The sequence below is a fragment of the Balaenoptera musculus genome, chromosome 6 (assembly GCF_009873245.2).
Source record: "Balaenoptera musculus isolate JJ_BM4_2016_0621 chromosome 6, mBalMus1.pri.v3, whole genome shotgun sequence".
Classification (NCBI taxonomy): Eukaryota; Metazoa; Chordata; class Mammalia; order Artiodactyla; family Balaenopteridae; genus Balaenoptera; species Balaenoptera musculus.
In genome coordinates this window covers 109501552-109514303 of record NC_045790.1, presented here as the reverse complement: position 1 = coordinate 109514303, position 12752 = coordinate 109501552, and the positions used below count along the sequence as shown (strand labels likewise).

At 54.6% G+C, this 12752-nt stretch overlaps 1 non-coding gene across 1 annotated transcript; it reads right to left on the bottom strand.

The window, feature by feature from the left end:
* Positions 1-11142: 11142 nt before the first annotated feature.
* On the bottom strand, positions 11143-11215 carry TRNAW-CCA. Its single transcript has one exon. It is a non-coding gene; the product is annotated as a tRNA-Trp (tRNA).
* Between the last annotated feature and the right edge of the window lie 1537 nt (positions 11216-12752).

Genomic DNA, 12752 nt, shown 5'->3' with positions numbered 1-12752 from the left:
ACAAAGACTCGGCCAAGGGGCGAGAGGAGGGAACGAACGGGCGCCCGGCCACTCGGGGCTGAGCTGGGGGCGAGCAGAGAGAGATGGCTGATGTTTTATAAATTGTAAAATAAAAAAAAAAGAAATCTAAGATCTTGGACTTTATTTTTGCAGAGAGAAAAAGCGCCTATTTAAGTATGCTTTGTGTTTCTCCTACTCTTTTTTTTCTTTTTATTGTAGTGATTGCAGTGGTGTTTAGCGAGGAGCCAGCCACGTGAGGAAGGGCTGCTGCCCGGCGGAGGTGCCGGGCAGCCGGGGGCGAGGCAGGGCGCCCGGACCGCCGGGGCGCGCTGGGGGCGCAGCGCAGGAGGGCGCGGGGCCCGGGGCTCCGATTCCAATCAGTTGTCAGACCTAGGAAGCCCGGCGCTCCGTTCTCCCGAGTCCCTCCGTGGGGTGAGGAATGGGTCTTGTGAAATCCTGAGCAAAAACAAAGGCAAACTCTATCTCCGAAAGGGACGTTTGGGTCACATTTCCTCTCTGGGGGCGGCCTCCAAAGTTCTCAAAATGAGAAGGCAGAAATGAAAACACTTCAACTTTTTTTTTCTTTTCTTCGCGGGGCGGGTGTCTTGAACCCCTCCTCTCCCCGCCCCTCTGGCTCTGTCCTCCTCCCCTCCTCCACCCGTCTTCCAGACTCGGGGGTGGCGCCCGACACCCCGACACTCTCGGACACTGTTTGGGGAAGGGGTGGGGGGCGGGCACAGCCGACTACATTTCCCATCATGCCCAGCACTGCGGTCCTCACTAAACAAAAAAGGAAGTCGATTCCTTCACCTGGATCCCCGGCGGCCCCGAGGGAGGGAGGGGCCGGGACCGCCGACTGCGTTGGAGACTTTTCACTAAGTTCCTGGTCAGATGTGGTGTTTGTGTGTGTGCTTCTAAGTTGCACTGTCCTGGTTCAGCCTTCGGTTGCATTTCATGAAACCAGCATTGTTCGAGCCTGTGACAGCCCCGTCCTGTGTCTTTAGCTCGATAGATCTTGTTTAATTTAAAGCCTTTTGTTGTAAAAAGGTGGGGTTGGTCTGCAGCCCCTCTGGTTCTCTATCATCAGCACCATGTGGACTCCAAAACAAGTTGCCAACCCTTCCTTTCTTGGCCCTTCTCCCTCATCGCCCTGTATTTTTGTGCATACTGAATTGTATATCACCGGGTAAAACTGTTCAGATTATTTGTTTAAATTTATAATCTTAATAAAAAGTCGATTATAGAGGATGGCGGTGCCTTGTTTTCAGGTCGGCCTGGAGGTGGAGGGGAGGATAGAGGGTGGTGAGGAGAGACCCCTACCCTCCGGCAAACCCCAGTTCTCCTGGGCCTGGGAGGGCAGGATCTGCCCACATCCGCAGGGCAGGGGGTGGGAGCGGAATGGGGGTGTGGTGCTGGTTGCTGGGGAAGAAGCCGGCGCTGCGCGCTTCCCGGGCCCCCCTCCCCAGAGGGGCCTATCCCCCACGGGAACCGGCCGCCCCCAGGGTCTCCATCAGGAAGCCGAGCGAGCCTCCAGCACATTTCCTGACCTGCCAGGGGCGCAGGGCCTGGTTGGCCTCACGTCTGAGCTCTCTTCGGCTGGGCAGAGCAGCCGGGGGACGCCGGGGGGCTTGCGGGCCACCCACACTCCCCGCCCTGCGCCTCCGCCCGCACATCCGCACATCTCGGGCTGCAACTTGGGGAAGTTTTTTCCTTTTCCTTTTCTTTTTTTTAAGTTGAGTTTGTTATCACTGCTCGGTGCCACTTGGTGGTGTGCTGGCGGCGTCTCCCTCCCTCCTCGCGCCCCTCCCCTCTCCCTCTCCCCTCCCTCCCGCCCGCCTCTCTTCCCTCCCCAGTGGATGTAGGCAGGAAGGCTCCAGGCGCGCTCTCCCCGCTGACCACCTACGGAATGACCTCAGAGTGGGAGAATGTGCCAAGGCCCCGAGGAAGCTCGCGTCCTCCCCCCTGGAACCAAATTCACATCTGGAGCCGCGCCTCGGGCTCGGGGGCGCGCGGGTTGGTTCCAGCGTAAGAGGGGATAGGAAAGATTGAAGGGGGGGGGGGGGAAAGAAAGAGAAAAAAAAGAAAAAGAAAAAAAGCAAAGTGGCAGCTTGCTATTTGATAGTGCCTCTCTCCCTCTCTCTCTGCCTCTCTCTCTCCCCGCCCCCCCGTCCCTGGCGGTCTCCCCAGTGCCCTCTCGCTCTCTTTCTCGCCCCTGCGCTCCCCGAGCTTTGCTGCACGAGCCACCCCGCAGGACGACTCACGTCCCCGACCCCAGCCTTCACGCCTCCCGCAGCGAGAGGAGGGGCTGCCGCCGAGAGGCCCCGCACCCCAGTCTCCGAGAGGCGGACGCAAGCCAGTCCCAGGAGCCCGCTGGGCTCTGGGTGCCGGTGTCGCGCGAGGCGAAGTTCTCAGGGACACTCCAGAGCCCGGGGTGCCGCGAAGGGCCCGCGATGGGGATGGAGGAAGAGGGAGGCTATGGAGGCGTGAGTAACGGGGAGGAAAGGCACCTTCACCCCCCAGGGCTGTTTTCTCGGCCTCCCACGGGAAGAGTCTGGAGCTGCTGAGGAAGGGTAACGGCGTGTCGCCCTCCTCCCCATCCTCCCCCCCCCCCCACCACCACCCCGCCAAGTCCGAGGAAGAGCTGTTTGATGCGCGGTTTTGATTCAATCCACCAAGCCAGTTGCCAGAGCTCCCCCTAGCGCTCTTCCAGGGTGCTGCAGCGGCAGCGGCTGGGAGTGGGCGAGGCACAGCCGGGGGCGGCGGGGCTGCTGGGGGCTGCTGGGCGCCCACCTGGGGCACAGCGCTGCGTCGGGATCTAGCCCTGGCTGGAGCAGGAACCGGGGGCTGCGTGCATCCCCACTCCAGGCCCGCGGGGAGCAGGGTGCACGTGGCCGGCCGCCTTTGTTGGGAGGGCGGACCTGGGAAGGGACCAGCCGAGGGGCTTGGGAACTCCCACCTGTCCTTACGGCAAAGGAGTGTGGGTGGTGGCCTGCGAAATAAGAGCTCTGAAGTCAACAGGACCCCGGACCGGGGTTCTCCTCCCCTCTGCCAGGTTTTCTGAGCTTCAGCTGCGCTAAGAGACCTCAGGCACACTGGGATCTAGTGAAACCGTGGGGAGGGGAAGGAGGGCGCCGGAAGCACCTGGAAGAGAGGTGCTCTTCCACCCAATTATCTTTTCAGGGCCCAGGGACTTTGGGTAGCCACACAAAGGGTTAATGCCCTGAGCACAATGCGCAGCGACCCAAAACACAACCCCCTGGCCACCTACCTCACACTAAGACATTCCACACAAAGTGGTAACACAAGCAGCGCTGATGTTACAGTACACACCACACTGAAGGCCGCACCTGGCCGAACGCACTGTCCCCAACACAAGACGCTCTAAGGAGCATCGTCACTCCACTCAAGGCCACGCCCCCTCCCCGGAGGTTGGCACAGCTCACAGCGTGCTCTTCCAGAACATCCTGAGAGAATAATACTCCCCAGCTGAGAGCAACTGAAAGGCTGAGGGGAGGGGGGGGGGGCGTGGGGAGGATGCGGGCCATGAGGGTCTTGGGAAAGGGGGAAGGGGGCAGGCCGGCAGGCAAACCAGAGACCCAGGTCCACAGACAAGCCCTGCTCTTTCCAGGAAAAAGACCAAGCCAGACCCCACAAGAGCCCCCAGGCAGGACTTAGTGTGGGGGGCTACTTGAGGAGGCAGGGAGATTGGAAGAGACTGGGGGACTTAGGGAGTGATGAGATGGAGCTTTCAGAGAACAAAAGTTCTGGAAGCGAGAGCTCCAGCAAGCCCCTGGTCCCCCCAAGTTAACCAGCACACGCGCGCACACGCACACACACACATACTTCCCTCAGCTCCTAGAACACCACAGGTCCTGCTGTCCTTGATACGTGGTGTAAAGCAGAGCCAGGCTTCAAGCTGTGCTCCCAGCAATGTGGAGCTGCGGGGATAACAGCTGAGAGCCTGGGAGAGCTGCAGGCTGCCCTCCAGAGAAGCCAGGGGCTGGGGATGCCCTGGGCTCCCAGGAGGGTCACTGTGTAGGATGCTGAGATCTGAGTGCTACTATCCTATGTGTGTGTGTGTGTGTGTGTCCGTGGGTGTCGCTCTGGTGCAGGGCATGTCTTTCTGCATCTCCATGCACGGGACACGCATTTGCAGGGTGCCCACTTAGTGCCTGGCCAGTGCAAAGCACTGAGCTGAGTACTGAGAAGAAGAACAGCAGATAAAAGGACAGCAAATCCTTCTGTATGTATGCACTCAGTTAATTTTCCCAGCTACTCTCAGAGATAGATACCATGAGCATCCTAGTTTTAGAAATGAGAAATCTTGCCAGAAGTCACATGACAAAGAAGTAGCCAATCTTTCTGCTGGAGTTCACAGTCTCGTGGAGAAGAACATATAACATATTACAATGCGAGCTGTCAAATGACCCTGATGTTGTCTAAACAGTAACATTGGTAAGTTCCAGCTGAACCTGAACTAACAGGATGGAGGGATGGAGAGACACACAGGACAGCGGTGTCTGTATCCCACCCCACTCAGGGCAGGGACTGACCTCTTCCTGGTATTTGTCAGGATCTTTATGGTAGGGAACAATGACTTGAATGGAACCAGCTTGGGCAAAAGGTGGGATTTCTTGGTTCATGGCACTGAACTGTACAGTGGGCAGGGGTGCGGCTGGCTTCAGGTACAATTGGATCCAGGGACAAATCTCCAGATGCTCTCTCTGCCTCCTGTGACTTTCTTCTCTGCATTGAGCACGCCACTCTCCTACTGCAGACCCACTTCTCATGACAGCTGTAAGAGGCAGCTCCTGAACTCCCATCCCATGGCTTTTCCACCCAAGAAGGACTGTCCTCTTCTCCTGTTTCCAACTCAGAAGATCTCAGGGAAGGACCCTGTCCTGTCCCAAACCTGCAGCCAGGGTTGGATGGGGCTTGGTAGTGCCCACTGGAAGCTCATGGGCAGAGAAGGGATGCTCTTCTCAGAAAAGGGTGATACAGGTGACAGACCAAAGATGTCCTCCAGAGAGAGGGGCTGCAAGCCAAGCAAAAGGAGGCATTTTCACGTGGGACATGGGGAGACCCAGGGCACAGGCATGGTTGCCTCAGGGCCTGGGTGATTAAGTACAGCCAACACAGCTCTGGAAAAGGAACATTCCCTTGCTCCTCAGCAGGGTAATGAGGTTCCAGGGCCATCTGATGCCTCCCAGCGTTGCCACTCAGGAATCACCAGGGGAGGGGAAGCTGCAGGCCCCAGGACAGGGGCAGCAACAGAAGCCACCCTCGGGGAACTAGGGCAGTGGGTACCCACAAGGAGGCCAAAATGGAGGAACTTGGCTGGAGCTCATGTGTGGCTCCCCCAGGCACTCCCAGACCTAACTGAAAAGGCTTTGAGGGGAGGCCAAGGTGCTCGCCAGAGGGATGGAGAGGGACATGCTGAAATTAACATGCCCACCTGTACACCCCCAGCTGGCAGGGCCTAGGGACATCTGGGGTACAGGTAACATTATCGATTCACATGTGCAGATAAAACAGACAGAATAGAAGCTGGAAAACGTTGAAACGGTTGAAAGGTGGAGGGAATATAGATGACCTTTGTTTTATCATATGCACGTTTCTATGTTTTCCAAGTTTTCTACAATGAGCATGTATCACTTTTATATTCAGAAGAAAAAATTAACACTATATTTTTCAGAGAAAACTGTGATGTGACAGGTGCTATCATCGATGTATAGTCTGCTACAGAGCAGGGAGCAGCGATATGCAACCTGTCTGGGGCAGACTCAACCCCTGAGAACAGAACACTCAACCAAAAAGCCGTGGCTCACCAGAAGTCAGCCTCCTGCCCTCTGTCTCTGTTAAGAGACTGTGAGACAAAAGGACAAACATTGAGGACACATCCTGGAGGGAGCTTTGCTTGTTCTCACCTCTGACCCCTGTCCCAGCTCTGCCCAGTCCTTTCCATCGATCATCACAGAATGTTTTGCTCCGAGTTGCTAGATTACCTGGCCAGGTGGGTAGTAAGAGGCAAAAGTGCTTGGGAAACGTCTTCAGCAACTTAAGCTGAAACTAAAGACGAAGTGGCAAAGCTCGGCAGAAAGGGCTCTGGACTAGGAATCTCTGGAGACCCAGGGGCAGGTTCTGGCTCTGGGTCACAGGCTCGCCTTGGGACCTGGGATGAGTTGCTTTCCTAGCAGGCCCAGGTTCCCTCATCTGAAGAGATAGAGCGGGAGGAAAGAAGTAAGGTCCTAACCCAGTCTTGATGCTCCAAAAGTAGAAAAAGGAACCATTGCTTCCAGCCTTCTGATGATCTGAGGCTTGTGTCTAATCACAGTAAGAAAACTGCAGGTGGCAATATCAGACTCCACATCTACCCATGAGTATGGTCATCTGCCTATGTCACTGACTCATTCAAGAAATGCATCCATTCATCCATTCATTCAAATATATATTGAGTACCTATATATGCCAGGCACTGTGCTAGGCACCAAGGACGCAGCATGAACAAGACAGACAAAGGCCCTGCCTTTATGGAGCTTACATTCCAGTGGAGAGACAGACAACAAGTAAGTGAACCATTGAACAGTGAGATAAGTGTGGTGGGAAAATAAAACAGGGCTAGAGAAGACTGGTGAGGAGCTGGTGGCACCACTTTAACTTTGATGATCAGAGGAGGTGATATATGAGCTGAGATCTAAATAGGTCAGTTGTATTAGTCAGTGTAAGATAAGCTCTGCTGCAATAACAAATTAATCCCCAAATCTCAGCAGTTTAACACAACAAAGATTAATTTCTTGACCATGCAAAGTCCAACTAAATCAGACAACTCTCCCAGGATGCTTTCCCCCATGCGGTGACTCAGCGATTCAGGAGTTAGGTTATTCTGCAATGGAAGCGATTCTCCTCACTTATACTCACAGCCCATTGGCCGAATTAGTCCCTTGACCCCGCCTAACTGCAAGAGGCCTGGGAGGGGCAGTGCCCCTGGTGGTCTGGGAAGCAGATGGGTGGGCCCTAGAAATCTCTACCATACTAGCTGGAAGAACAATGATGGAAGAGCGTTCCAGGCAGAATGAACAGCAAGTGCAAAGAGTAAACACAGGAACTCATTGGCGTGTTGGAACTGGAAGAAGGCTCCCAAGAGGGAGAGGGCAACGGGGAGAGTGGCAGGAGATGGGACCAAAAAGGAAGGCAGGGACAGGAGGATTCAGTTACCACCCATGAAGGGCCTTCACGAAGTGCCTGGCACACAGCAAGCACTCAAGAAATGGTAGTGATTCTTGGTGTTATAGGAACTTCCTTCTTTCCCCCAGGTCAATGGGGTGGCGGGGGGTGTGCCTGGTGGGGGCAGAGGGAGGGGATAAACCAGTATAACAACAGTCTGGAGCAGCTGCCCCAACCAGTTTCGGCTGAGGCTCCAGGCCAAGCCGAGCTTTGTCCCTCTTTCCAATGGACTGAGCCCCAAGGACACACCCATCCAAGGGACCCTTAGCAAAGAGGGAGGGTGAGCGGGTGGACGTAGGGCTATATATGGGTTCCTTGTGCAACATCACCTCCCTGGAAGTTGTTAATATCAGATGAGTGAGCGTGGACCAGCCCGCAGAGGCCAGGCGCCAGAGGGCTTCCCAGGGCCACCTCCCCACGGGGCGCCTGTCCGAAGCCGGGGCTTGTCCTTCCAAACTCCAGAGCCACACAGACCTGATTACAAACCGAGGTCTGCCACTTTCTAGGCAACACTAGGCTCTTCACTTCCCCTTTCCAAGTCTCCAAACCCTATTCTTCACAATGAGGATGCTGTGAGTACCCACCTATGCAGTGAGCCTTCTACAGCACCACGCCTGGCACACAGTAGGTGCCCAATAAACAAGAGCTGCGGTATCATCACTGGTCAGCTCTGCTCAGACATTTTCCCTGCAAAATGCAGGACAGTTATTCTACTGACTCTCTCCTGTTGAACAAAATTGATGACCTAAGAAGTAAGAAGATGCACCTTTTTCCAGAGGGACCCTATCAAGTTCTTTTCACTCTGGGGCTGGGGAAGGAGAGCAGAGGAAGTGTCCTGTAAACTCTGTTGGATTTTTTGTGTCTTTCCATAAATTTGCGATCGTGTTTTCAAGGTTAACCTCCAACAAGGTGTCTGGGTATCTTCAAGGCCTGGCTATGCGTCACAGTCAACATTTACTCCGTGCGTGTTTAACAATTTCATTCAGGACACAGGCTTGGCGATGGAATGAATGAAGGGATGGATGCACGCATGAATGAATGGACTATTTGTCCTGTCCAGGGAGTGGGTTAAAGGAGAAACAGTGGGTGAGAGGTGATTTGCCTACCCTCCCCCAATCAGCCCCTTCCCCACCCCCAACCCCCTGGGTCTCTAACTCCTCTCCAACCCCGCTCTGCCCCCCAATCCAGTCATTTTCTGACATTTGTTGAACACTCCCACACACCTTCCTCACTTTCCTTCCCTGGCCCCCAGCCACCCTCCAAGCCACACACACGCATACATCCCCCACCCCAGGGTGGGACGTGAGGGTCTCCTTTGACACCCACATCAGCCAGCCTGAGGAATGCTGGAAGGCTGAGGAAATAAAGCTACCCTTTGTTGGGACAAAGAACCGGAGGTCTAACACAGATAACGGACCTGGCCAAGAACAGAACAAGTCCATGTGGGGAGGGGGCAGTCAGATCTCTGAGTGACCCACAGACATTTTGGATGGGCAGACAGTTCCAAAACTCTTTAAGCCAAGGAAGGAATCCAGGTCTCCAGATTCCCAGGCCTGGATCCTCACCTCGGCAGGTCCCGCATTATTCACGCCTCAGAAACTCAACCAAAGCTGGCTTAAGCAAAGAAGAGCTTAATTGGCTCTGGAACTGGGAAGTCCATGGTGTTTTAGCTCCAGGCACAGCTGGACCCAGAGGCTCACATGATGTCAACAGGGCTCGCTCACTGTCTCTTGGCATTTCCTGTCTCTCCTTGGCCTCCTCTTAGGTTTTCTCTGGGGCGTGAGCAAGATGGCCACCAGCCAGGGCCAGCTTCACGGGCACATGGCCAGTACCCAGGGCCATGAGTTCAAAAGACTCCATGCCTGGGGTTTAACGCTCTGCTGTCTTAATGGGGCTTAACATTTATGCCGTCTTGAAATCCATAATCGTTTTGACTTTGAATCTGTGTTTTGGAAGTGAAGTCTGATGGGACAATGGAGCACGCACTGAGGGCTTAGAATTTCAACTCACATGCCATCCTGCCTCCGTGCCTCCCTGGGACAGGTCCTCTGTCCCCCACTCTGGCACCCAGCCCTGCCTGGCCTCCCCCTTCCGTGTGACCACTGCTGCCCTCTACCCTGGGCACAGGCTTAGGGAGGGTTGGGGTCAGGCTACGTGCCCAGCAGCATTGCAGGGCGTGGTGGCCACCCTCCTTGCCCTGGGTTGGCCAACCAGAGACCATGTGCAGGAGGGGGCGAGCCTCTTACCTACCCTCTATCTGGGTACTGAGATGCTTGGGAGTTACCCCTCTGCTGGAGGTGGAGGCGGGGCTTGTGGGAAGGGGAGGTACCTAGGTCCCAGCCCGGGGCCAGGACTCAGGACATCAGTCTGGTGGTTGGTGGAAGGGGTAATCCAGCAACTGTCAGGCCCAAGGGAGGGAAGGAACATGCACGTGGGCATGCACGGCAGGGTGGAGGGGTGCCTGGGGGGTTCTGGAATATCACCTCGGCCAGCTGCTCCTCCTATAACCTTCCTGAGTCTGGTTTCTGCTTGTCTTTTCTGACCAGCTCAAGGCACCCTCAGGGACAAGCCACAAAATACAAATCGTGTAATTCGTGTTACACGAATTAAATACTCTAATATTTGCATTTTAAACTATGGTATTGCACAATATAGAGATGAATGGTAAAATTCATGTTAATCATTTAAAATGTTTATTTTTCCTTACTTAGAATGACAGTAAATAGCAAACAGAAAAACACCATGACAAGTTGAGAGCCTGCGGAAGGAAGGAAACACGTTCTAGGCACCATTAGTGGCACTTTTTCCTGCTTTTTGAGCAGGGGGCCCTGCATTTCCATTTTGCACTGGGCCCACAATTACACAGCTGGCCCTGCCACTAGCATCCCCAGGATAACATTTTCCCAGCTTAGCAACCCTGGCAGAAGGGGCATCTTCCCATAGCTCCAGCAGGAAATATCAGGGATGCCACTCATTGGCACAGCTTGGGTCATGTGCTCATCCCTGAACTAGTCTTAGCAGATGGGGAGGCAGGAGCCCTCTGATTGGCCAGGTCTGGTCATGTGTCCATCCCTAAGACTAGGGGATTGGTCAGCCCACTTCAGCCCCTTTTGATGGGTTCTCCATAGGGAAGAAGGATTCTATTCCCAGAGGAATGAGGGCTGCACAGCCACCAACCCCTGATATCCTTCCTTTACACACCCCTCATGCTTAGAGTAAAAAACAAAAAACAAAAGTATCAGCTGGGCAGAGAGCAATTTAGTTCTATTCTCCTGGCTCATACATCCCCAGTCTCCTTTGCGGGGTCCTCCTCCCCTTCCTCTAAATGCAGGGAGACTCTGGGCTCAGACCTTGGTCCCCTTCTCCCTTCCTGTCACCTCCTCCCAGCAAAACTCATGCAGATCGATCAACTTGCTGACAACTCCGTCTCCATCTGGGACCTCTATGCTGAATGCAGTTCAGGGATCCCAACCCTGCATGACCTGTCCTCTTGGGGTACCAGCGTCTCAGAGCTCACCTGTCTGAACCCAAACCCCCTGAGAACCACCCCCAACCCCTGCTTCCTCCCCACCCCCAGTTTTTTCCCATTCCAGCAATGGCAACCATCATCCAGTAAGCTGCGCAGACCAAAAAACCTCAGAACATCTGGACTCCTTCTTTTCTCAGAACCCAAATCCAGTCCATCAGCAAATCCTGGCAGCTCCCCCTCAGAAGAGAGTCACAGCCCACCCTCTTCTCACCACAATTGCTTTTGCTCTCCTGGTCCAGACACACCATCGTTCACCTGGATCGCTGCACTAACCTGCTAACCAGGCTTCCTAGTTTTTGTTTCTATTATTTATTTTTATTTACTTATTTTCACTGTGCCAGGTCTTTGTTGCGGCTCAGAGGATCTTCGCTGAGGCATGCAGGATCTAGTTCCCTGACCAGGGATCGAACCTGGGCCCCCTGCATTGGAAGCACGGAGCCTTACCCACTGGACCACCAGGGAAGTCCCTAGGCTTCCTAGTTTTGCTCTCACTCTCCTACCATCCACTCTCCTTCTCCCCATCCTCTGACATTTGAAAATGTTTATGGCAGGTCATAGCCCACCCCAACTCAAAGCTTCCCAGTAGTGGGACTTCCCTGGCGGTCCAGTGGTTAAGACCATGCTTCCACTGCAGGGGGCATGGGTTCGCTCCCTGGTCCGGGAACTAAGATCCTGCATGCCGCGTGGTGTGGCCAAAAAAAACAAAAACAAAACTCCCCAGTACTGTAAATGTTTAAAACCAGCTGGGGCTGGGGGTGGAGGGCAGAGTTCATCTGTAGAACTTGCCGATCCCTATGGTACAAATACTGCCCACCTTGGCGATTCCAAGCTACCAATGCGATATCACCGAACACAGAGTGGGAAAGAGACGTGCACAACCAGCTCTCGCAAGCTTGCTGGCGGGACTCCAGCACACCACGGCTGCTGGCCTGCTCGGAACAAAGTACAAAGTCCTTCTATGGCCCACACGGCTCTGCACCACCCAGCCTGGCTGCCTTTCCACTCATCCCCCGCCTCCCCATCACTCACCGCGCTCCAGCCTCCGCCTTGTCCTTCTACCTGCCAAGGCTGCTCCCACCTCAGGGGCTTAGCATGTGCTATTCCCTCTGCGGGCATGTTCTCACAGCTCTTTCCATGGCTGACTCTTGCTCACATGTCGCCCTGACTACCTCTCTAAGATAATACCCCTCTATCGCATTCTCCCTTATTTTTTTCATAGCCTTTATCACTGCCTGATGTTTTACTCTAGGTTTATTTGTCCATTTGTCTCTCTTCCTCACTACACTGTAAACTCCACAAGGGCAGGAAGTCATCAGCCTACGGCTCTGCCCCCAGTTCCTGGACACAATAGGTGCTCAATAAACTTCTCTCTTTTTTTTGATTTTATTTATTTGTTTTTGACTGCGTTGGGTCTTTGTTGCTATGCGCGGGCTTTCTCTAGTTGCGGCGGCGAGTGGGGGCTATTCTTTGTTGTGATGGCGCGGGCTTCTCATTGCGGTGGCTTCTCTTGTTGAGGAGCACAGGCTCCAGGTGCCAGGCTTCAGGAGCTGTGGCTCGCGGTCTCAGTGGTTGTGGCTCGCAGGCTCTGGAGCGCAGGCTCAGTAGTTGCGGCGCATGGGCTTAGTTGCTCTGCGGCATGTGGGATCTTCCCAGACCAGGGCTCGAATCCGTGTCCCCTGCATTGGCAGGCAGATTCCCAACCACTGCGCCACCAGGGGAGCCCCACTCAATAAACTTCTGTTGGCTGAATGGACCCACTTCCTCTGGGTCAGAGAGGCACTGGAAAGATGGTATGAATAAGTGCTGGCCCCCATCAATGAAGCACAGGACACCCAAGGGGGAGGCCTCAGATGCAGAAAGGAGGCCAGCAAGGGGGTCCAAGTGTTTCAGGGAGGGCCCTGAGTGCCAGGATGAACACTTGGACCTTCCCCTCCTATGTCAGGAGGCATCTGTACATTATCCAAAGCAGGATGGCCCCTCCTCCATCTCTCTCCTTGAT